The sequence below is a fragment of the Triturus cristatus genome, chromosome 1_1 (assembly GCF_964204655.1).
Source record: "Triturus cristatus chromosome 1_1, aTriCri1.1, whole genome shotgun sequence".
Lineage (NCBI taxonomy): Eukaryota > Metazoa > Chordata > Amphibia > Caudata > Salamandridae > Triturus > Triturus cristatus.
The window spans coordinates 1,205,978,678-1,206,003,080 of NC_140579.1; the positions used below are offsets into that span (position 1 = coordinate 1,205,978,678).

At 47.8% G+C, this 24,403-nt stretch overlaps 1 pseudogene; it reads right to left on the minus strand.

Moving 5' to 3' along the window:
• Positions 1 to 23,194: 23,194 nt before the first annotated feature.
• On the minus strand, positions 23,195 to 23,558 carry LOC146871836 (bcl-2-like protein 2; annotated as a pseudogene).
• Positions 23,559 to 24,403: the final 845 nt, after the last annotated feature.

Here is a 24,403-nt window from a genome sequence, read left to right on the forward strand (position 1 = left end):
CTAGGAACCGGTTATTTTTGTCCACTCCCCTTAATTTACTTTAATAATAAACTCTCGCCTTAAGTGAAGCAATTGACTTTTAAATGTCGTCGTAATCTTACAGCTTTGTTCTCAAACAAGAAAACTCCTCTCCTTCCACACGTTTCCCATTCGGCCATCTTTTCTTCTGCAGTAGTTGATAACATTGTGGCCATGTTTTAACCAAAGCATCAGGTTTCTGCAATTTTGTAACGACGTGGTGATGCACATACTTTCTGTATGTTGTACATTCCGCTGCCCCTAATGTGTCCGAGGTTTGTGAGCTGTGATGCATGCTAGCGCGATCCCACGCAATGCGCCTCTTCAGCCCTCCTAAAATATACCATCCTCACTCTCCAAGTTAGAATTCGACACTTCAAAAACAAACGTGTAGCAACGATCTTCTATTAATAATGCTATAATGGCAGCGCTTCTATGCATTCCATCGTAAATGTTCTGTGGAAAGTATTTTTATTTTATCATTTTGCAGTGGTTCCGGTAGGTCGGCAGTCATTGATTCCTTGTTTATGTACCTTTGCCCAGGGGCGTTTCTTCAATTGGTGCAGCAGGCGCAGTGGCACCAGGGCCCACGAACGCTGATAATTCGTGTATTTAATATAACTGTAGCATATTGAGGAGGTTGGGGAGTCATTTACTTACTTGCCCTGGGGTCCATGACACTGAATAGGCTGGTGTTTCGCCACGTAATTTCATTGGTCAGTGTTTAGCATTCGAGGTTGTACTCCTGAGTGACGTGACATAGAATGTAAGATTGATTGTGCCAGAGCATGAAAAGGAAATGCTGCTCAGGGCGCCAATTGTGTAAGGGGTCTAGACCTCACATATGCTCTTCCCTTTATGTTTTTCTCTCTGGCCTCACATGTGCTATTCCCTCTGTATTTTCACTCTGCCCTCACATGTGCTTTTCCCTCTCTATTTTTCTCTTTCCGTACACATGCTATTCCCTCTGTATTTGTCTCTCTTCCCTCACATGTACTCTTCCCTCTGCATTTTTTCTCTATGCTCTCACATGTGCTCTTCGCTCTGTATTTTTTCCTCTGCCCTCGCATGTGTTCTTCTGTCTATATTTTTCTCTCTGCTCTTACATGCTCTCTTCCCTCTATGTTTTTATCTCCGATCTAACATGCGCCCTACCCTCTGTATTTTTTTCGCTTTGCTCTCACATGAGCTCTTCCCTCTCTATTTTTCTCTCCTCCCTCACATGGACTCTTCCCTCTGTATTTTTCTCTCTGCCCTCACGTGCTTTTCCCTCTGTATTTTTCTCTCTGCCCTCACATACTCTTCCCTGTATGTTTTCCTCTTTGCCCTCAAGTGCACTCTTCCCTCTGATCACATGCATACACAACTATGCACACATATAAACACACACATGCATTTACACACACATATGAACATATACAAACACACACAGACATGCATAAACATATGCATATACATGCACACCAACACACCAACCCCACATACATATATAAACAAGCCCGCACACCAACATACTCAAACACATATACATACACACAAACATGCATACACAGACATAGGTATACACACAAACATATGTGTACACATCCATGAAGACAAATGAACACAATGACACACCCATACTTGCACACCAACACACACATGCATACACAAACATATACACATATAAACACACACACATGCACACACACACACATATATACATATAGACACACACACTATGCACACACACGCATCTCCCGTACTGTCTCAGGGGAAGAGTCGGTGTCAGCTGTCTCCTAGAGGGAGATCTCGCATGAGACAGTAAGACTTAGAGACATGTGGCGGTGGGGAGAGACAGACATGCCTCCCTTTAATTGTGTTGTTGCAAGATGGGGACTATCTTCTGCCACTGGTGCATTCAGATAAGCGGCAGGAAGTTCGTCGGACACATGCACTGGTTTCAATTTCGAGAAAGTGGGGTGAACGTTTCACAGATTGGGAGTGTGTGTCAACACGTGTTTCTCCTTCACGGCAAGGCCAATCAGTACGTTTTGTTTAACCGTGTGGTCATGAATCCTTTAATTGAATAAGTGAGCAGGTATGGATGTAAACAAAAATGTAACACTAATACCACATTTTCTGTCACTCTTGTGAACAGGTTTGCTGTGAATGTATGAATGAGAATGGCGTTTTAGAATATGTTGCATGGAAAAGGGTCAACATGGTGTATACGTGTTTTTGGGTGTTTTTTTTATTTATTTTTTATTTATTTTTTATTGCATGGTTAACGTCATGATATACCGGATTCGGATGCTTCATTGCAGATCAGTTGTTTGGCCCGTGGTTATTTACGAGTTTGGAAAATACTTTTGTATTGTTTCGATTCTTTTTGTCTCTGCCCTATCTATTGGCTGCGTCCTTACTCTCTCCCATCTTCTCTCTCCCCCTCTTTGCTACATGTTCTCTCGTAATGTTTTCATTTTCCCCAACTCTCCTCTTTACTCTCTCTAATTCTTTTTTTGCTCCTTTTCTGTCTCTGTCCCTTCTCTCCTCTTTCTCTCCCCACCTGTCCCTTCTCTAACCCCACTCCTCTTCCTCTGCCCGCCCCCCCATCCCTCTCTCTCGCAGTACTGCAGCATAGGCAACACCAGGTCTCTGATGCCTTCTCAGTGTTGGCCCTGGGGGTGGAGGAGGTAAGTCAGCCCCCCAAGTGAATCCCATTATCAACAGATAGTGAACGTCTATTTACCAACAAGTACGGAGCGGTCTCGGGTGACGGCTGATGCAAACAGTGATCTGCACTCGGCCCCTGCAGGGCCTGTGGGGTGGGGGCGTTACCTTACACTAGGAGAGGAAGTAAAAGTGATATCCTCCCCTCCCCCCCACTCCACCACTGTCTCTCCTCACCCTCCACCTCTCTCTCTCCTCCACTTCTGATTCCCTTCCAACTCGGTCTCTCCTTACCCTCCACCTCGATCTCTCCTTACCCTCCACCTCGGTCTCTCCTCACCCTCCACCTCGGTCTCTCCTCACTCTCCACCTTGGTCTCTCCTCACCCTCCACCTCCGTCTCTCCTCACCCTCCACCTCCGTCTCCCCTCACCCTCCACCTCCGTCTCTCCTCACGCTCCACCTACGTCTCTCCTCACCCTCCACCTCCGTCTCTCCTCACCCTCCAACTCTGTTTCTCCTCACCCTCCACCTCACCCTCCACGTGTCTCTCCTCACCCTCCACCTCACCATCCTCACCCTCCACGTGTCTCTCCTCACCCTCCACGTGTCTCTCCTCACCCTCCACGTCTCTCCTCACCCTCCACGTGTCTCTCCCCACCAGGTCTCTGATGCCTTCTCAGTGTTGGCCCTGGGGGTGGAGGAGGTAAGTCAGCCCCCCAAGTGAATCCCATTATCAACAGATAGTGAACGTCTATTTACCAACAAGTACGGAGCGGTCTCGGGTGACGGCTGATGCAAACAGTGATCTGCACTCGGCCCCTGCAGGGCCTGTGGGGTGGGGGCGTTACCTTACACTAGGAGAGGAAGTAAAAGTGATATCCTCCCCTCCCCCCCACTCCACCACTGTCTCTCCTCACCCTCACCCTCCACCTCTCTCTCTCCTCCACTTCTGATTCCCTTCCAACTCGGTCTCTCCTTACCCTCCACCTCGATCTCTCCTTACCCTCCACCTCGGTCTCTCCTCACCCTCCACCTCGGTCTCTCCTCACTCTCCACCTTGGTCTCTCCTCACCCTCCACCTCGGTCTCTCCTCACTCTCCACCTTGGTCTCTCCTCACCCTCCACCTCGGTCTCTCCTCACCCTCCACCTCCGTCTCTCCTCACCCTCCACCTCCGTCTCTCCTCACCCTCCAACTCTGTTTCTCCTCACCCTCCACCTCACCCTCCACGTGTCTCTCCTCACCCACCACCTCACCCTCCTCACCCTCCACGTGTCTCTCCTCACCCTCCACGTGTCTCTCCTCACCCTCCACACGTGTCTCTCCTCACCCTCCAAGTGTCTCTCCTCACCCTCCACACGTCTCTCCTCACCCTCCACACGTGTCTCCTCACCCTCCACACTTGTCTCTCCTCACCCTCCACACGTGTCTCTCCTCACCCTCCACACGTGTCTCTCCTCACCCTCCACACGTGTCTCTCCTCACCCTCCACACGTGTCTCTGCTCACCCTCCACACGTGTCTCTGCTCACCCTCCACTGCTCACCCTCCACTTGTCTCTCCTCACCCTCCACACGTCTCTCCTCACCCTCCACACGTCTCTCCTCACCCTCCACACGTCTCTCCTCACCCTCCACATGTCTCTCTCCTCACCCTCCACACGTCTCTCCTCACCCTCCGGGTCTCTCCTCATCCTCCACGTCTCTCCTCACCCTTCACGTCTCTCCTCACCCTCCACTTCTCTCCTCACCCTCCACGTCTCTCCTCACACTCCACGTGTCTCTCCTCACCCTCCACGTGTCTCTCCTCACCCTCCATGTCTCTCCTCACCCTCCACGTGTCTCTCCTCACCCTCCACGTGTCTCTCCTCACCCTCCACACGTCTCTCCTCACCCTCCACACGTGTCTCTCCTCACCCTCCACACGTGTCTCTCCTCACCCTCCACGTCTCTCCTCACCCTCCACACGTGTCTCTCCTCTCCCTTCACACGTGTCTCTCCTCACCCTCCACACGTGTCTCCTCACCCTCCACACGTGTCTCCTCACCCTCCGCCTCACCCTCCACGTGTCTCCTCCTCACCCTCCACATGTGTCTCCTCCTCACCCTCCACATGTGTCTCCTCCTCACCCTCCACAGGTGTCTCCTCCTCACGCTCCACATGTGTCTCTCCTCACCCTCCACACGTGTCTCTCCTCACCCTCCACACGTGTCTCTCCTCACCCTCCACACGTGTCTCTCCTCACCCTACATGTGTCTCTCCTCACCCTCCACGTGTCTCTCCCCACCCTCCACGTGTCTGTCCTCACCCTCCACGTGTCTCTGCTGCACGCCTCACACTGCTGCACGCCACACACTGCTGCATGCCTCACACTGCTGCATGCCTCACACTGCTGCACGCCTCACACTGCTGCACGCCTCACACTGCTGCACGCCACACACTGCTGCACGCCTCACACTGCTGCACGCCACACACTGCTGCATGCCGCTGCACGCCACACACTGCTGCACACCTCACACTGCTGCACGCCACACACTGCCACACACTGCTGCACGCCGCACACTGCTGCACGCCGCACACTGCTGCACGCTGCACACTGCTGCACGCCACACACTGCTGCATGCCACACACTGCTGCATGCCACATTGCTGAACGCCACACACTGCTGCACGGCACACACTGATGCAACCGGCACACTGCTGCACACCACACACTGCTGCACACTGCTGCATTACTCACTGCTGCATGCTGCACGACACTGCTGCACGCAGCACACTGCTGCACGCTGCACACTGCTGCACGCCGCTGCAGGCCACAGTGCTGCATGCCTCACACTGCTACACGAAACACTGCTGCACGCCGCACACTGCTGCACGCAGCACACTGCTGCACACTGCTGCACGCCGCTGCATGTCACAGTGCTGCATGCCTCACACTGCTACACGAAACACTGCTGCACGCCGCACACTGCTGCACGCCGCACACTGCTGCACGCCGCAAACTGCTGCACGCCTCACACTGCTGCACGCCGCACACTGCTGCACGCCGCACACTGCTGCACTCCACACACTGCTTTTATGCGAGTTTATGCTACTGACATTGTAAATGACAATGCCTTTTATTTGTTTTAAAACCAAAACATAAATAAAAGGCATTGTAATTTTACAATGCCAATAGCTCAAACTCTTATAAATGTGAGACCTATTGCATTGCAAATGCTTGTTGATTTTGCCGAGGCTCTTAGCGAAGCGGGAGTGTAGGAGCACACGCAGCAGACCTCAGATTGCCCAATGCTTTTTACTAAACTGCCAGCCTCTCCTCAAACATAAAATTGAAATTGCTGACTTTGTGTCCTCTCAGCAACCTACAGGACTCTTTCTGGTGGAAACCTGGCTCCACGCTCAGTCCACTATGGACATTCTGGAGGCATTCCCACAGGTTATGTGATCTTAAGATTTGTCAGACCTAATTGGAGGGAAGGCGAACTGGCGGTGATGTACAAACACCACCTGGTTGCAGTCTTTTTGAAGTCCAGATAAGTGGATCTGAGGCTGCTTTTTTCTGACTATCTTTAACGGACCACTGCCCTCTCAGCAGTTTTTTTTATTTTTATATCCTGGCACCCTGGGCCTGCCTCCCTATTTACCACAGCCTTACTAGACATCATTCTCTCATGCTCTGCAGTATTCTAACCTCCTAATTTTAGGAGATCTTAATTTACAAATTGATGATTTGGCCTGCCATACAGCCAGAAGCCTCATTGAGTATTTAGGGTTGCTTCAACTCCAATGGTTAGTGCGGGACTCTACTCACATCCAGGGCCACATTCTTGACTCCATATTTGCCACTTCGGCCCTGGTTTAGGTAGCCCCCATTGCCCCAATTCTCATTGCTTGGTCAGATCACTTCTTTATTCCCTTCCAGGTTCTTGACACACTTCCCTTGCCTAGACCGCTACCAGCCTACCCAATTAAAGCCTGTAAATGGACCCTGATCACCCCAGAGGCTTTTACGTCAGCCCTGAGTTAATGTTCTTGAAGCCTAGAATCTCTGCCCCCGGACTGCCAACCAGCAGGTTTCAGCATGGATTGAGGAGGCTCTTGACTCTATAGCCCCTGGAAAAATGCAGAATATCACCCGTTCTAGACCCTCTGCAGAATGGTTCATGGGTGACCTACTACAGACGAAAAAGGAATGTAAGCGCCTGGAACCTAAATGGCATAAGAGTGATTACATTTCAGACAGGCACATACCTACATGCGCTTAAGGAGTAACACAGGCAGATCAGACTATCTCGGACTCGATATTTTACGCTAAAGATAGATGAGGCGAAAATACTCCTCTTGTGAGATTTTCAGAATAGTTAAATCTCTCACGTCATTAGACTCTGTGTCATCAGTTAGGGCCCCAACTATCAGCAACTGCAATCAGATTGCTCATTTTTGTCTCTGACAAAATATCCTCCCTGTGGTGCCTCTTTCCCAGAAAAAGCTAAGACTGATAGTTTCCCTCCGCCTAGAACATCACTTTCTCCCTTACTAGAAGGCTCCTTCAGCATAGAGATTATTTCAGTAGAAGAAACGTGCTCCCTCACTGCTAAAATTGAATCTGGCTTCCTGCTAGATCCGGCCACACTGGCAATATTGGAACGAGGGCTCACCGCTTTACCTCCAACATTATGTACACTGCCTAATTTATCTTTTGAAGCAGGACAACTACCAGCTGAGTGGAAACACGCCATGGTGGTTCCTCTTCTTAAAAAGCACTCGTTCTATCTTTCTAAGCCAGAGAACTTTCAACCAATTTCGATGTTTCCATCCTTTGCTAAAGTCGCTGAAAATCATGTAAATTTAGTGAAGTTCATTGATGAGAAAGAACTCCTTCATGAGACGCAATCAGGTATGAGGCCGCACTGCAATAGGAATCCACCCTCCTACTAGCCACTGAGGCCCTACATATGTTGGCTGATGAAGGCAAAACTGCTGCATTAGTCATGCTAGACTTAAGTGGGGCTTTTGATGCCGTATCATACAGCCTGCTTTTAGAACTGCTCTGGATACAGGGTACAGGGGAACGTGCCTTTGAATGGTTCACCAACATTCATTCCAGGTGTTTCAGAAGCCGTACTCCTTGGAAATCATCCCCTTACAGCAGGGAGTGCCACAGGGGTCGGCTTTAAGCCCAAACCTGTTTAACCTGTATTTCCGTCCCTTGGCAGACGTGATTGAACGCCACGGTGTGAGGATCGTGTCCTATTCTGAAAGCTGATCATCACTCTGGCGCAAGATGACGGTAGTGCCGCAGCGAATTTCAAGACCTGTCTCATGGACCTTATGCCTTGATGGATTCCAGCTGCTTGAGATTGAATGCAGGCAAGACAGAAGTTTTAGTGATTGGGAAACGGCCTTCGATATGGTCCTTGGCTTGGTGGCCTTGTGAATTGGGCCCCACTCCAATACCTAAACCTAAAGTTAAGAATCTGGGCGTCACCTTTGATGCATTGCCATCTTTTGATAATCAGATTACGGCCATGGCTGGTACCTGTTTTGGAGTGTTAAAGATGCTACAAAAAATTCTGGGGTAGATACAGTATCCACCAGAAAAAGCGTTAGCGAAGGTAAGTAACTTGTTCTTCTGATGGATACTTCTGCCTGAGTATTCCTCACTTTTCAAATTGAATCCCCAAGCAGACCCTCTCCCGGAGGAGGGTGTCCACCTGCCTATACCAAAAAATCTTGCAGCACAGAGCGTGCAAAATGTCCGTCCCTCCTAACCTCTGAATCCAAGCAGTAACGCTTTGCAAAGGTGTGGAGGGAGGCCCAAGTTGCCGCCTTACAGATGTCTAAGGAACACCTCTAGCCAAAGCAGAAGAAGAAGACTTAGCTCTGGATGGAATGAGCTCGAATATCTTCTTGCCAAGAAGTAGCAGATCTTGATGCACAAGGTGATCCACCTGGAGAGTGTTGGATTATGGAAAGCTTTGTCCTTCATCCTTCCAATATAGTCCACAGACAGATGGTCATCCAGTCTTAAGTCCCTGGTTCTGTCAAGATATAAGCTGGCAGCCCTTCTAGGGTCAAGGTGGTGAAGTCTCTCCTCCTCCTTGGAAGGGTTAGGGGGAGGATAGAAGGTAGATAAGGTAATAGACTACCCTAGATGGAACGGAGTGACCACATTAGACAGGAAAGCAGAACCATTTTTTCTGCATGAATGGTTAAAAACTGAGGTTTAGAGCTAAGTGCCTGAAGCTCACTTACCCTCCTGGCTGAGGAAATAGCTATCAGAAAAACTTGAAAGTAAGAAGCTTCAACGGGCAACTATGAAGAGGCTCAAAAGGAGAACCCATCAGGAAAGTAAGAACCAAATTCAAATCCCACTGAAGCATAATGAAGGGAGTGGGAGGAAACCTATTGGTGAGGCCCTTAATGAACCTCATAACAATGGGGGACTTAAATAAAGATGGCTGGTCCGGCAAACAGAGGAAAAACGACAAGTAACCCTTTACCGTAGCCACAGCACAACCTTGCTGAGCCAAGGAAAGTGAAAAACTAAGTACATCAGATAAATGGGCATTCAAAGGATCGATGGATCTCTCTTCACACCAATTCAAAAATTTGGACCAAACAGATTTGGTGGAGTGTCTCCTGGAATATAAAATAACATTCACCACATCCGGTGGGAGAGAGAAAGAGCTCAGATTTCCCCGTTCAATCTCGAGGCATGAAGGTGCAAGCTCTGGAGGTGGTGGTGTAGAACTTGCCCCTGCGACTGCGAGAGGAGGTCTGCCCTGAGAGGCAGACAGAGTGGAGAATGCGATGAGAGGTGAAGAAGGTGTATGTACCACACCCTTCGTGGCCAATACAGGGCGATCAATATGACTTGGGCCCGGTCTTGGCAAATATTCCTCAGAGCATGAGGAATCAAGAGTATGTTAGGAAAGGCATAAAGGAGTGCGAGCTACAACCCAAGTGAAACCTGTCCCCCAATGCTCGCTGCATCGGATAATGAAGACTGCAGAACAACGAGCAGTGCACATTCTCCTGAGTGGCAAAAAGGTCCAACCGATGAAACACCCACATCCGAAAGATGTGATGGACCACCTCCGATGAAGCCGCCACTCGTGATCAGCCGAGTATCGACGACTGAGACTGTCCGCACGCACATTTAGCACCCCGGCTAGATGATTTACAAATACACAAATCCGATGGTCCTGAGCCCAGAAGCAGTCGTAGAGCCTCTCTGCAGAGACGATACTACCCTACCCCTCCCTGTTCGTTTATGTACCAAATCGCAGTAGTGTTGTCCATCAGGACTTGAAGCGACTGACCACGAAGAGAGGGAAGGAAGTCCTTGAGAGCCAAACGTATTGTCCGCAATTCCAGAAGGTTGATGTGAAGCAACCTTTTCTCCGGAGACCAAAGACCCTTGATCTCCAGATACGCCAGATGAGCTCCCCCCCCCCCCCCCCTAGGGTGGAGGCATCCGTGATTACTGTGGCCAGTGGTGGAAGAGGTTAAAAAGGCTTTCCTTGACACAGATTGTCCGGCACACTCCGCTGTAGTCTCTGGAGATTATGACCTTCTCCCCGAAATCTCCATTGTGCTGATACCACTGCCTGCAGAGGCACCACTGGAGTGCCCTCATGTGCCAGCGTGCATGGTTGACCAAACGTATGCAGGAAGCGAACAGACCGAGCAGGTGTAGGACCTTCTGGACTGGAACAACCGCTTCATCGTGAAACAAAGGAATCATCTCCTGAATGTCGAGAATCCTCTGCAGAGGTGGGAAAACTCGACACACTGTAGTGTCCAGTATTGCCACTATGAACAGGCTGCGCTGAGAGGGTACCAGGTGATATCTGGGTACATTTCTGGAGAAACCCCAAGTTGAAAAACAGTTGCGTTGTTAATTGCAAGTGACGCAGCACCATCTCTAGCGACTTTGCTTTGAGCAGCCAGTCGTCCAAATAAGGGAAAACCGGAATCCCTGACCTTCTGAAATGTGCTCCCACCACCTCCATCACCTTTGTGAAGACCCGCGGTGCGGAAGTGAGACCGAACGGAAGGACTGCAAACTGGTAGTGCTGAGACCCCACCGTAAAACGGAGATACTTCCGATGGAACTTCAGAATCTGGATGTGGAAATACGCATCCTGCAAATCGATAGACACCATCCAGTCTTGATGCTGTAGCGCCAGAAGAACCGGAGCTAGGGTCAACTTCTTGAACTTCTCCTGTCTGAGGGAAAAATTCAAAGCCCTGAGGTCCAGGATCGGTCTCAACCGACCATCATTCTAGGGCAGGGGTACTCACAAACTTTCTGTCCGGGGCCAAAATTACAGTGTGGTTAGTGGCCGAGGGCCGCACTGGTAGGGGTGGAGTCAGTGGGGGCGGGATCAGTGGGGGGCAGAGCTAGAGTAAAAAAAAAACTTTCAAAAGATCTGTCTCCCTCTCTCTGTCTCCCTCTCTCTCTGTCTCCCTCCCTCTCTGTCCCCCTCCCCCTCTCTCCCTCCCTCTCCTTCCCTCTCCGTCTCCCTCCGTCCTCCGTCCTCCGTCTCCCTCTGTCCTCCGTCTCCCTCTGTCCTCCGTCTCCCTCTCCCTCCCTCTCTGTCTCCCTCTCTCTCCGTCTCCCTCCCTCTCCGTCTCCCTCTCCGTCTGTCTCTTTGCCTCTGTCTGTCTCTGCCTCTATCTGTCTGTCCCTGTCTCTGTCTATCTGTCTCTGTCTGTCCCTGTGTCTGTTAGTCTCTACATCTGTCTGTCTCTGTCTCTCCCTACTGCCCTCTGTCCCCTTACCGGACTCTCACACCCTGCTGTTCTCTTGTAATTCTTTGTCACCTCGCCCCCCCCCTCCGCTTGTGTGGCAGCAGAGGCAGCTTCCCTTCCAGGGCGCACACACAGCCCGCCCGAGTACTTCACAGGTCTTTAAGAGACCATTTGCATGATAACGAGGCTTTGTTGTATTTCACCTCTTAGCGCCCCAGCAGCTCCACTCGGACTATCCCTTGAATCCCGGGCCCCCACAGAGCAGAGTCTGTGTTTGCTGACACTGTTCACTGTTAAAAAAAAACACTGGTACGATCATACATGCCAACATTTCAGAAGAGCAAAGTGGGAGATTTAAAAAAAAAAATCAAAAAAAAAATAATCGGGAGAATGGGGCCTTGAATTGGGTTACTGTCTTGTATGGGCATTGGAAGTGTGCTGCTGCAGGATTTGAAACGTAAAATGCACGTTTTTTTTTCTTCCTTACCTTTCAGAAGCATTGAGCGCAGTGGCAGAGAGAGGGTGATGCAAGTGTTGTGCACTGGCCTGGCAGGTTGCTGGCAGTGCATACAACGCTGTAGAGTGCTAATTCTTCCAGCAATAATCAGAGTGGCGATGCAGGAGCTCTAGAAAGGGTGAAACAGCAATTCAAAGCCTCATCAACAAGCGAATGTTTTTTTAAAGACCCGTGAAGTACTCGGGTTTTTGCTAGCAGGAATCGGGAGGCGGGAGACTAGCCTTGAAATCGGTAGTCTCCCGCCTGAATCGGTAGGCTTGGCATGTCTGGGTACGATGTCTGGAAGGTCCGCGGGCCGCCAAGAAAGGCTTGCCGGGCCGCTGGCGGCCCGCGGGCAGTACTATGAGTACCCCTGTTCTAGGGGATCAGGAAATAACAGGAGTAACATTCGTGACCACTTTCCTGCTCCGGAACCACCTCTATTGCACTTTTCTGCAACAAGGCAAGAACCTCCTGCTGCAAAAGCAGCAAATGGTCCTCTGAACACCAGTCCTGGCGAGGAGGGTAAGGAGGTGGAAACTGTTGAAAAGGTAGGACGTACCCATTTTCCACAAGATTTAAAACCCAACGGTTCGAAGTAACCGATTTCTAATCTTGTAGAAAATGGGACACCCAGTCCCCTACAGGATCAGCATGCTCCAAGATGGGGCATCTAGAGCTGCTTTCCTGTGGTACCGGTGGTGGGGACAGGAGAGGAGGAGAAGGAGGAGGAGGAAGACTGTAGTCGAGAAGCTTGTACGTTCGGAGAGAAACCTGAAGACCTAAGCCAGGCATGGCTCCTGGTAGCCATAAGGAGCCCATTACCCTGGCGACCAAGTCCACCCTGTCCAGACCCAACTGGATGACCTTAAGGGCTGCCGCTTGTGTGTCTGATAGCGCTTCCAAAAAGGTAACATGATAATCTTTAGGCAATTTAGGAGCTACTTGCTTGACAGTGTCATTAGTGCAAGAATGTACCTTCCTAGCAAACATGTGGCGTTTGTTGACTTTAGAGCCATACTTGCTGAGGAGAACACTATTTTGCCAGACTGTGCAAGTTTTTTTGAGTCTCTATCCCCCGGGGTGATAGGGAAAGACCCAGTTGACTGCTTGGAACAAGAAGCCTGAACTACCAAGCTTTCTGGCAAAGGATGGGCAGCGAGGAAAGTTGGATCACCAGGAGCAGGCTTATAGCGTCTTGCCACTGCCCTAGAGACTGCAGGGGCAGACAAAGGCTTCTGCCACACCTCCATAATTGGCTCAGTCAACGCCACGTTAAAAGGCAGCAGAGTTTCATCAGAAGAGGAGGGAGAATGCAACACTTCAGGCAATATATTTTACCTCACTTCAGCTGAGGGTAACTGAAGGTCCAATAAATCAGCAGTCTTCCTGATGACTGTGTGGTTAGGGGCAACGTCCTGTGAAGGCAAGTCCTTCAGAGAAGAAATCTCCCACTCCGGGGAAGTATCCAGGCAACTGACCTCCTGTAGACCCTTGAAGTCGTCCACAAAGTCAAGGATCTTCCCTTCCTCATGTTCTTGCTGGTACTCAGATTCCTCCTGCAATTTTTGCTCTTCCCTCCTGGAATGCTGCTACGGGATTGGCATCACCAGCCGTGTCGCCGGTGCCAAAGGCGCCGGTGTCGAAGGAGGACCTTCCGAAGCGGGCAACAGCGCCGCTCGAATCCGTGAAGACGTCGGCCCAACACCAGACGGCACCGGAGATTGAGGTATCGGAGTCGAAAACCTCAGCCCTGGAAACTGCCATGACTGAGCCGTCGGAATGAAAGGCAAAAAAAGGAGCCTGGGCATACTGCTGGGGGATGCCCAAATTAAAGGCAAGAGGAACCACAGGGCCAGACGGTAGGGTAAGATGCCTTGACAAACATGCCAAACATTGAATTAAGGAAATGCGACGGATCTTCTCCTGGTCCTGGAAAAGGAGGATAAGGATTCAAAGCCCCTTGGTCTGGATCCATTCGAGGCCTTAGAGGGGGCTGATGATGCAGCATCAGAGACACGGGAGCCACGACAGGCGAAGCCGCAGGAATCGGAGAAGACTCTCTGAGTGCCGGAGAATATCTGGGTGCCGGAGAATCCCCTGCCAGAGAGTGGGCCAGAGTTGCCTGCGGAGAAGGAGTAGGCGACGGCGAGATGGCATCCTTCTCATGATACCGCTTCACGGGGGAGGCCGACCTCAAAGTCCTGCCCTTTGAAGACCGATGCTGAGACCCATGTCTTCTCTTTTGTCTTATGCTTCCTCGACTTCAAAACATGCGAGGTCAATGACTTTGATCTCTTGCGACCTCTCTTCTCTTTTTTTGTCTGCGCCATGAAGAGTTTCACCTCACGCTCCTTCAGCGCCTTCGGGTTCATCTTCCGACAGCATGAACACCCTTCGAAGTCATGGTCCGAAGAAAGACACCCTAGACAGTCGTCGTGGGGATCTGTGATGAACATATGACCCCCGCACTCCCTGCAGGGCAGGAAACCTGACTTCTTTGAAGTAGTCATTCTCACTGCAACATGAAGTATAGATAGAAATAATGTAATCCCATGTAAAATGGAGAGTCCTAGAAAACAACGTTATGCATCGACAGCTTGGAAAAAAGGTGCCTGACGTCAGCACACCAACGAGGTCTTCTTATGGCTCCACTGACATCATATGGATTCACGAGCAGAGTTGTGCTATTATGAAGTCCTCGTTAATGTGGGAGAGCTAAGAAAAGAATTTCCGTGGATTGCTGGTGCAGGGGTAGTTCAAAAGGTGAGGAATCCACAGGCAGATGTATCCATCAGAATTGACATTCACATTTCTCGGTGTCCCCAAAAGCGACAATGCTGGGGCATAAGGGATTGTGCCTGGGCAGATTTTCATGGTAGGAATTGAAAGCGTTATCTCCCGCGGGAGTAACGTCTCTTACTCAGCACTCCATTGTTTGTATGTTTTCAAAATAATTGTGCGACAATTATTTTGAAAACATACAAACAATGGAGTGCTGAGTAAGAGACGTTACTCCAGCGGGAGATAACGCTTTCAATTCCTGCTTCTGCTTCGCCCTTTCGCCCAGGAGGGTGTTACTTACCAGGCACCCTAAATTAATTCAATTGTGATTACCTATTTACAAGGAGTGCGAGGTTCCACATTCCATTTGGATCTTCCAGATTTCCATGGTGTCATTTGTGCTTCCCATCTGTCATTGCCATAGGCATCTCCTGTCATTCTATGGTGGCAGTTGTCTCTAAATACTTCCTAGGTAGTCCCACGGTACTCCATAACAATTTTTTTTTTTAAACAGAAACTTATAATTATTATTCCCTACCTGTTATCATCCCTTTACTAAAGTGGTAAGAGGTAGGGAAAAACATAAAACCTAATACTTACCTATAACCAAGGCCCTAAGTCTGAACACTGGCAAAGTGGCATTAAAACAGCAGGGCTGCCTGAAATTGTTGTAAAGGCAATCATTATCCAATCAGATAATGGGTTGTCATCCCCATGTGCCATGGTAGTTTTGCGAAATTTCGTAAAATTCCACAAAAATACAGCAGTCACATATATCATAAGTTTAAATGCCTTACAACTGAAAAACAATACTTACCCTACTTACCTGCTCTATCCAAAAAGGGCCAAATGTGCACCGTAATGTATAATCCTGCCAAATTTCATGTAAATCTGTTCAGCCATTTTCGTTGCTATGTCGAATACAATAGTCTATGAAAAATGCATTCGTGGAGAAACGCATTTTGGGAACCCCTTTTATTTTTGCACCCCTTAACGATTCACCACAAAGTTTTGCATCATCACAAAATGTAGAAAATGCTGTAACTGAAATGGGTGGAAAGTTATTGGAGAGCAAAAATCTGAGGAAATCCTAATTATAACTACAAAGTGGCAATAAGATTTAATGTGACTTTTTTGTTTTTACCTATTGTATTTATGTATTTGTTTATTGATTTACATAATCATGTGACCATAAATGTGTCTTTCAGTTGTTCATGTAGTAATTCTGAAACTTTATATATGCAGTTTAGTTTATTTTCTGGTCTTCCTTGCCACTTTTAGTAGCATTATGCTACATAGGAAGCCCAAAGTGAATAGAAGCCAATTATTGTTGTTATAAAAATTGAGATTATTACTTTTTTTCTTAGTGGCCAATTATCATGCCCTCTGTATTGCAGTTTGTGTAGCTCGCTGCAAGTTCACTTTTCTATTTTGTTGCACAGGAGTGAATAAGGAAGATGTTTTTTGTTTGGCTTTTTGGGCACAGTTTTATTTTGTGGGCCAGAGAGCAGGCAAAGAAAAGTTATGTAGATTAAGATGTCTTTTATTTGCTATGTATTTGTTTATTGGTTTCCATTAGTATGTGATCATGAATGGGTCTTTCAGTTGTTCATGTAGTAAATCTGAAACTTTACATATGCAGTATAGTTTATTTTTTGGGCTTGCTTGCGACTTTTAATAGTATTGTACTATATATATCACTAAGGTTTTGGCCCTCATAACTTCATAACATTTCATGACAACACTTGCAATAGCAAAAATGATAATCTACATACTCTAATGTACATTGCTGTGAAATTTCGTTACAATCCATTCATCAATTTTGCTGGTATGTCAAATACAAAAAGTCCATGTAAAACGCAATGGGATCAATACCTGTTTTTGAACCACCTTTTTTCCTTTGCATCCCATTGACCAGTCACAGCAAAATTTACCATCATCCCCCCCAATGTAGAAGGAAGTTTATATGTGGAAAATGTCATGGAGATTCGTCAAACACGCACAAAGTTATTTAGGGTAAAAAATCTGAGGAATTTCTATCTCTAGTAACCATAAAGTGGCTACTGCCATTGTGATATATATATATATCCACGCTCCTTGCTTCACCTTTGCCCGTGCACTCGCAGGCGGGTGCTTCCTTCACGGGATGGGGGGGTGTACCCGTGTAAGTAAATCAAAGCTCTGTAATCCCGTGCCAAATGTGCACAAAAAGAAGCAATTGCGGGGGTGAGTTCACAATTTATTTCCTGAACTCTGCAGTCAACATGTAGACTGCAGAGTTCAGGAAATAAATGTAGATTTTCCTAATAAATTATGACGGAAAGTCTTAATTTTATTAAAGACACGGAGGCGAGTATTATGCTTACTTTTCTTGCTTTATTCCAATAGCAGCAAGATAAAACTACCACTCCCAGAAGGCTTGGTGGAAGAACTACCAGCCAATGGGAAACAAAGAAACAAATACTGACCAATCACAACCAAGGTAATAGTATAAGGTCTATCGTGACTGCGAACAGCCCTCTTTTCTTATGCGAGCAATTACAGAGAATGCAAAAATAAAGGAGAAACAGATAACAAAATGCATAAAGTCAAAGTCCACGTAAAAAGTTATTTTCCGAAGACCACCAGAGGAGACTCGGAGAGAAGGTCAAATCCAAGAATGGAAGGTGACGTATCAGAAGGAACGATCTTGGCAGAATTCATGATGACCTCAGGATGATGCCAGTGGCTGCGCTGGAGTTCCTGTGGGGAGGGAGAACACCCGTTAGAAGTGTTGTGGCGGGATAATACTCGCCTCCGTGTCTTTAATAAAATTAAGACTTTCCGTCATAATTTATTAGGAAAATCTACATTTTATGTCAAGACCGGAGGCTCCTATTATGCTTGTTTAAAGCATATCTACCACCAAAGAAGAAGCAGTAACAACAGGTTTGCAATAAAATGTACGGAACACTGTATCATTAGACCAATCTGCTGACTTCAGGATATCCTCCAGACGGGAGCCAGCCCAAAAGGCTTTAGAAGCCATGGCTCCTCTAGTGGAATGCGCTCCGAAAACGGAGACGTCAAAACCGGCCAGGGACATGACCCAACGAACCCAACGGGCTAGAGTAGCAGCAGAAACAGGATGAAAGGGTTTACGAAAGGAAATAAGGAGTTGGGAGCTGGAGGAAGTCCTGAGAGCAGAGGTCTTACTTTCATAAACTTTTAAACATTGACCTACACACAATTTGGGATTGGAGGGAAAATAGGGATAGAACACAGTATGTAAATTGGTCTTGGTACGTTTATGAATATGAAACATTACACCAGTAGGAGTAAACTGTCTAGAAGAAACATCTAAGGCTTTCACATCAGATACTCGTTTAATGGAAACTAAACATAATAACATAGTAAGTTTAGCGGAAATCATTTTCAAAGAAAGAGCAGAATTGTCAGGCCAGTTAGAAAACAACTGCAAAACCAGATTGACTTCCCATAAACTAGGATACTTAGCCAATGGAGGTTTTGAAAAACGAATTCCTCTTAGCAATCTGCATACCAAGGGGTGAGCTCCCGCAGGTTTTCCATCAATGTGGGCATGATTGAGAGAAATGGCAGATCTGTATAGGTTGATGGTACGATAGGATTTGCCAGAGCTAGCCTCAGAGGCTAAGAAATTAACCATAAAATTTAAAGAGGCTGAAACGGGATAGAAAGATTTCTGCAGACACCAGCTTGACCAAAGAGACCAGGCGGACTTGTAAGCCTTGGAGGTGCCTGGGGCCCATGCCCGACTAATGAAGACTGAAGCTTCCTGTGAAATGACGAGATCAGAAGAGGAAGGCTGGAGATTTTCCAGGCGGACAACGTCAGAGACTGGTCGACCACTAAAGGATGGGGGTTGCCCTGAGGATCCGAGAGAAGATAGGGGGAAGGAGAAAGAAGGACGGGAAAGTCTACCGCCAACTCCAGGAGTGACGGGAACCAAATTTGGGACTGCCAAAAGGGAGTTACTATCACCAGAGACGTCATTTGGCGACGCACCTGTGATAGGACTCTGTTGATCAACAGAAAAGGAGGAAAGGCATAATTGAGGTGAAGGGACCAATCTTGGAGGAAGGCATCGGTCGCCAGAGCCAAAGGATCCAGACGTCAGCTGAAGAAGTGAGGCAACTGCGAATTGAGCCGGGAAGCAAAGAGGTCTATTGAGAAAGGACCCCACAACTGAGAGAGGGAGAGAAACACGGAGGGCAGAAGCTTCCAATCGCTGGAATCCCGGAGGAAGCGAGAATGCCAATCGGCAACGGCGTTGAGATCTCCTGGGAGGTATTCCGCAGAGAGTGAGAGTTTGTTGGAAAGGCAAAATTCCCAAAGGCTTTTTGCCAGATCTGCTAGAGCCTTTGATTTTGTGCCACCGAGATGGTTTATATAGCGAACCGCAGAAACATTGTCCATGCGTAGGAGGATGGTACAACTTACTTTGTCTTTTGCCAGACTCTGAATTGCTAAGGAGCCTGCAAGCATCTCTAAACAGTTGATGTGCAATTTGGACTCCTCTTTTGACCATGTACCGTCAGTCGATATTGGTCCACAACGGGCGCCCCAACCCGTCAGACTTGCATCGGATTCTAATACAAGATCTGGGGCGGAAGCGAAAATGGTTCGACCGTTCCAGGCCTCCAAATGGTTTAACCACCATTGCAGTTCCAGGTGAGATTCGAGATCTAATTCTATTTGATCGGAATACGCGAGACCTTGTCGAAGATGTCTGATCTTTAGGCGCTGAAGAGCGCGATAATGGAGGGGACCTGGGAAGATTGCCTGAATGGAAGCCGATAGAAGGCCGACTATCCTCGCAAGGGTCCTGAGAGAAATGAATGGACGATGCAGAGCCTGGGAAATCTCCGTTTGAATCGTGGAGATCTTGGATTGAGGAAGAAACAGAGAAGCCAAAGGAGAGTCTATGCGGAACCCCAGAAACTCCATACTCTGAGTCGGGATGAGAGAGGACTTTTCTAAATTGAGGAGGAAGCCCAATTCGAGTAGAAGAGAACGGGTAGTGTTGAGATCGTTCAATAATGCCAATTTGTCTAGGTTCATGAGGAGAATATCGTCGAGATAAATAATGAGTCTGATCCCCAGAGATCTTAAATAAGCTACGACGGGTCTCATTACTTTTGTGAAGCACCAGGGTGCTGAAGAAAGACCGAAAGGCAGAGATCGAAAACGATAAGTGACGTTTTGCCATTGAATTTGGAGGAATTTCGTGTGCGATTCGTGAATAGGAATAGAAAGATAAGCGTCTTGGAGATCGATGCGGACCATCCAATTGTTTTGACGCAAAGTGTCTCGTAAATGAAGAATTGTCTCCATTTTGAAGTGGCGATAAACCACGAATTGATTGAAAAATCTGAGATTGATCACCGGTCTCATCTTTTTGTTCTTCTTTTGAACAAGAAAAAGGGTGCTGAGGAAACCTGAGGGATCGAAGGGGGAAACGAGAATAGCTCTTTTGGATAGAAGGGCCTGTATTTCCGAGGTGACCAGAAGGGACATTTCTGTTGAGAACACTAGAGGTGAAGGAAGAAAATCTTGAAAAGGTGGAGCGTAAAGCTCGATACGATAACCTTGGACGGTGTCGAGAACCCATGGATCTGCAGTGAGGGTCTGCCATCTGTGAAGGAAAAGAGCTAAACGACCCCCCACAGGAATAACTGCACTCACCTTGTTGAGAGTTGTTGTGGCGGAAACCACGTTGGCCCCTGCCTCTGTAACCCCGACCTCTTTGGGGGTAAAATTGGGGCTTGAAATCCTGTTGGTTGGAGTTGAAGGCACCACGGGAGCCTTGGGACTGGAACCCACGGCCGGTAGAGCGGCTCCTGCCTCTTCCGGCCCTGCCAAAAACCCGAGAAGGGAAGACCTTCTTGATGGACTGCTGCGCCTTATCCAAGGAGGCAAAGGTGGTGACGAACCGACTTAAATCTCTCACTAACGAATCTCCAAAGAGAAGACCGTCAGCCTTGACACTAGGATCAAGGGGGGCAAGGTTGGCAAGCTTGGGATCTAACTTTATTAAGAGGCCCTTGCGGCGCTCATGAGTCAAGGCCGCATTAGCGTTGCCAAAGAGACAAAAAGCGCGCTGGACCCACAATGAAATATCTTCTGGATTAAGATCCGTGCCCTCCAGGCGAGCTGATTCAGCCAAATCAAGAATGCGGGCCAGCGGCCCCGCTAAATCAAGCAGTTTGTCTTGGCAGGAAGACCAAGCCTTGTCCACCCCTTTATGTGGATCCTTGCCAAACTTTGAAAAGAAAGTGAGGAGAGGTTGATCAATAGCAGGGGTAGAAGTTATATGAGAAGGGAGAGAGGGCTTCGGACACTCGGACTTTAGTTTAGCCCTGACAGTTTTGTCTAAAGGAAGACGAAGTCTGGAGGTGATATACTCTCCCACGTGGTTAATGGGGAACCATTCGGTAGAATTAGGGTGTCTGATAGAAGCAGGGTCAAAAAGAGGGGTACCTTCGGGGTCAAGCACCGGCTCCGATGCAAAAGCATCTAATTTTAATTTCTTAGGAGGGGACGATGGGCTTACAATATCAAAGATATCATCAAGGTCAGTGGCGTCACCCATATCGTCATCTGTATCATAAATTGTTGAAATGACCAATTTCTGTGGTACCTCCGGGTTGTTGGATTTGGCCTTACGTTTGCCAGCTAAACTTTTTAACCCCTCCTGAGTAGGAGGCCTGGGAGGAACCACGTCCTCTGTCATATGTGAGGAAGACTCACCAACCACTTTTGACGCCAAAGAAGAAACCTTGGAGTGTACCACTGTTAGTTTTCTGCTATCCCCCGCAGATTGGGCCATTGCTTTGGTCATTAAACTTAAAAGAGAATTCTCCATAGTCTTTGAAAAACGCTTCATAGAAGCCTCAACAGCAGTTTCTACTGAGGAATTAATAAAAGAACTCAAATCTTCTTTAAACTCTTCACCTTCATTATCATTGTGCTCGTTTGAAACCTGCATGGTAAAAAGAAGGCTGGGAACCTGCCACAAACCCGACGAGAAAGGGTTAATTGTTGTGAAAAAAGGAGTGGGCGTGTGAAAAGGAGGAAAAACCCCTCCCTCTAGGGGCGTGTAAAGCAGAGAACGTTAGACCACAAGGACTGAGGCAACGAAGCGTGTGGAACTGATACCAGCGGAGTCGTCGAAAACTGAGGAGAGGTTTTGGAGCGCTGCGCCACCGTTAGAGCCAGCGACCGGTGAGGGAGGCGCGCGCGGGACAGACAAAGCGCGCAGAGCGCGGGGGGAAACGGAACAGAGAAAAGGCATGTACGCGCGTAGGAGCGCGAGGGAAACAGCAACAGCGAAGTTTCGCTGTAAAGCCCACTAATATGATTAAAAGAGCACAATTCAATAAACCTTAGTCAGAAAATAATGGCAAAGATAGAAAAAGGTACTTATCTTGACTGCGAGCAGCAAGAAAAGAGGGCTGTTCGCAGTCACGATAGACCTTATACTATTACCTTGGTTGTGATTGGTCAGTATTTGTTTCTTTGTTTCCCATTGGCTGGTAGTTCTTCCACCAAGCCTTCTGGGAGTGGTAGTTTTATCTTGCTGCTATTGGAATAAAGCAAGAAAAGTAAGCATAATAGGAGCCTCCGGTCTTGACATAAAATTGTGAACTCACCCCGCGAGTGCTTCTTCTTGTGCACATTTGCCACAGGATTATAGAGCGTTGAGATATATATATATATAGATATATATATATATATATTAAGTCGCACTCACGGGTCGCTCACAATCCTGCTTTTATTTTTCAAAACCCATGTAAGCCAGGACTAACAGAATCCCCAAAGCGTTTCGGTCTTACAAAGACCTTGTTCACGGGTATATATATATTTTCTGTTAATTGGGTCCTCTGACCTCATTAGAACCATAAGTAATTTCGTTTCCGTTAAACATGAAAGGCTCGGTTGGTGAAGACAGCCGTTAACCTTTCCATAGAATGAAAATACTTATAAGGCAGAAGCACTGGTTGTGTGGTGCAGCAGGGAGGAGAGTAGGAGGAATGGCTGAGAAGGGCTGGGTGGAATTGTGTAGAACACTGTAAGTGAGCACTGCAAAATACAGTAGGAGTGAAAGACATGGGCAATCTGTTGGAACTGCGTAGGATACTGTGGCGAGCAGTGGTGGACAGCATTGGAGCACAGCTGAGTGCAATCGTAGAAATGTCTGAAGAAAATCTGTTGGGAATTAAGCACATCAGCAGGTTGAAAATAGCAGGGATGTGATGTAAGAATGAGCTCTGGTAATTATGCAGAATTGCTAGCTGTAGGAGCAGCCGCTGTTGTAATCTGTACCGAAGTTCACAGGAAAATGAGATCAGGCTAAGAGCTACAGGAACCCTGTAGCTGTGGACGGTAGAACAGGAGTGCAGAGCTTCACTCCATAATGCTGACTTACCCATCCCCCGCTGCTCCCCATCCATTCCTGCAAGCTAGTCCACAAACGTTGCCATCTCCTTATTCATGCTTTCAGCACAGAGGGCAGCTCTAAAGACAAAGAAGGCTACCACGCGGCCCCAATTCACGTCGCCCTGGAAGAGCTCGTCTACCACGTCGGCAAAGCGCAGGTAGGCTCTCAGGCGTAACATGCAGCTGCATGGAAACATCACAGAATGCCTGCCGGAAGCGGACCTCGAACTCATCACCAGCTGCCCGCATGGCAGCATGTAATGCACATGCAGGCTTCTCTGGGGCAGCCACCTGGCATCCATAGCCCTTTCGGGGCAGCTTGTACCACACAAAGTCCTCCACCAGGGCACGGGTGCTGAGAGCAGATTCACGGGTGCCGTTCGCCATGCAGGACTATGGTGTACTAGGCGCCCAAAGCTGAAGAAATGAGGAAAGAAAAGGGGAGTTGCATAAGAAAACAATAGGAAATAGTCATCACATTAGGGAAACAGAAAAATATTCAAGACTCAAGAAGAAAGATTAGGGGCGAGAGCTGGTGGATGGGATGCCAACTGGATGGTGCAAGAAGATGGGGGAAATACATGCAAAACAACCAGCAGCACAAAGTGTAATAGACCTTGGTAATTAAAGAAAAGAGACATGGATGAAACACCAATATGAAGGCACCAAGTGATACGAATTAAAGGCTGCAGCAGAAAAGATACTAATAAATAAGAAAAGGGAATGTCAGTGGTGGAATTACCAATACTTAAAAGGTAGAAGCAGGAGGCAAAAGAATAGTAACAGTGATGATAATCAAGTAAGTAAAAAATAAAATTAGGAGTGAAGGTGAAAACTTCAAGAGAAAAGTGCTAAGATAATAAAAGGTACAAGGGAAAAAACACCAATAAAAGAAAGGAGCAACCGAGGGGAACATCAATGGAAATTAGAGAAAAGAGAGGGAGAAAGTGGGTACAAAAATGTAGTACAACATCTGGATAATTCATGGATAAAGTGCATTGTCACAGGAACATGTACAAACATACGTAGCTGGTGAAAGAAGAAAGGGGTGAGTCATGCCTGAAAAATCAACAGCAAAAGTGTCATAAAACAAAGGCAAGGCAATATATTCCTTGGTAATTCAGGGGAAGTGAGTGAAAAACATGCAACAGGAAAGGACCAGGAAACAGATCAAAGAAAATTATTAATAAGACAGGCACAACACAGGAGCAAAGCGCAAAAGAAATGGATGC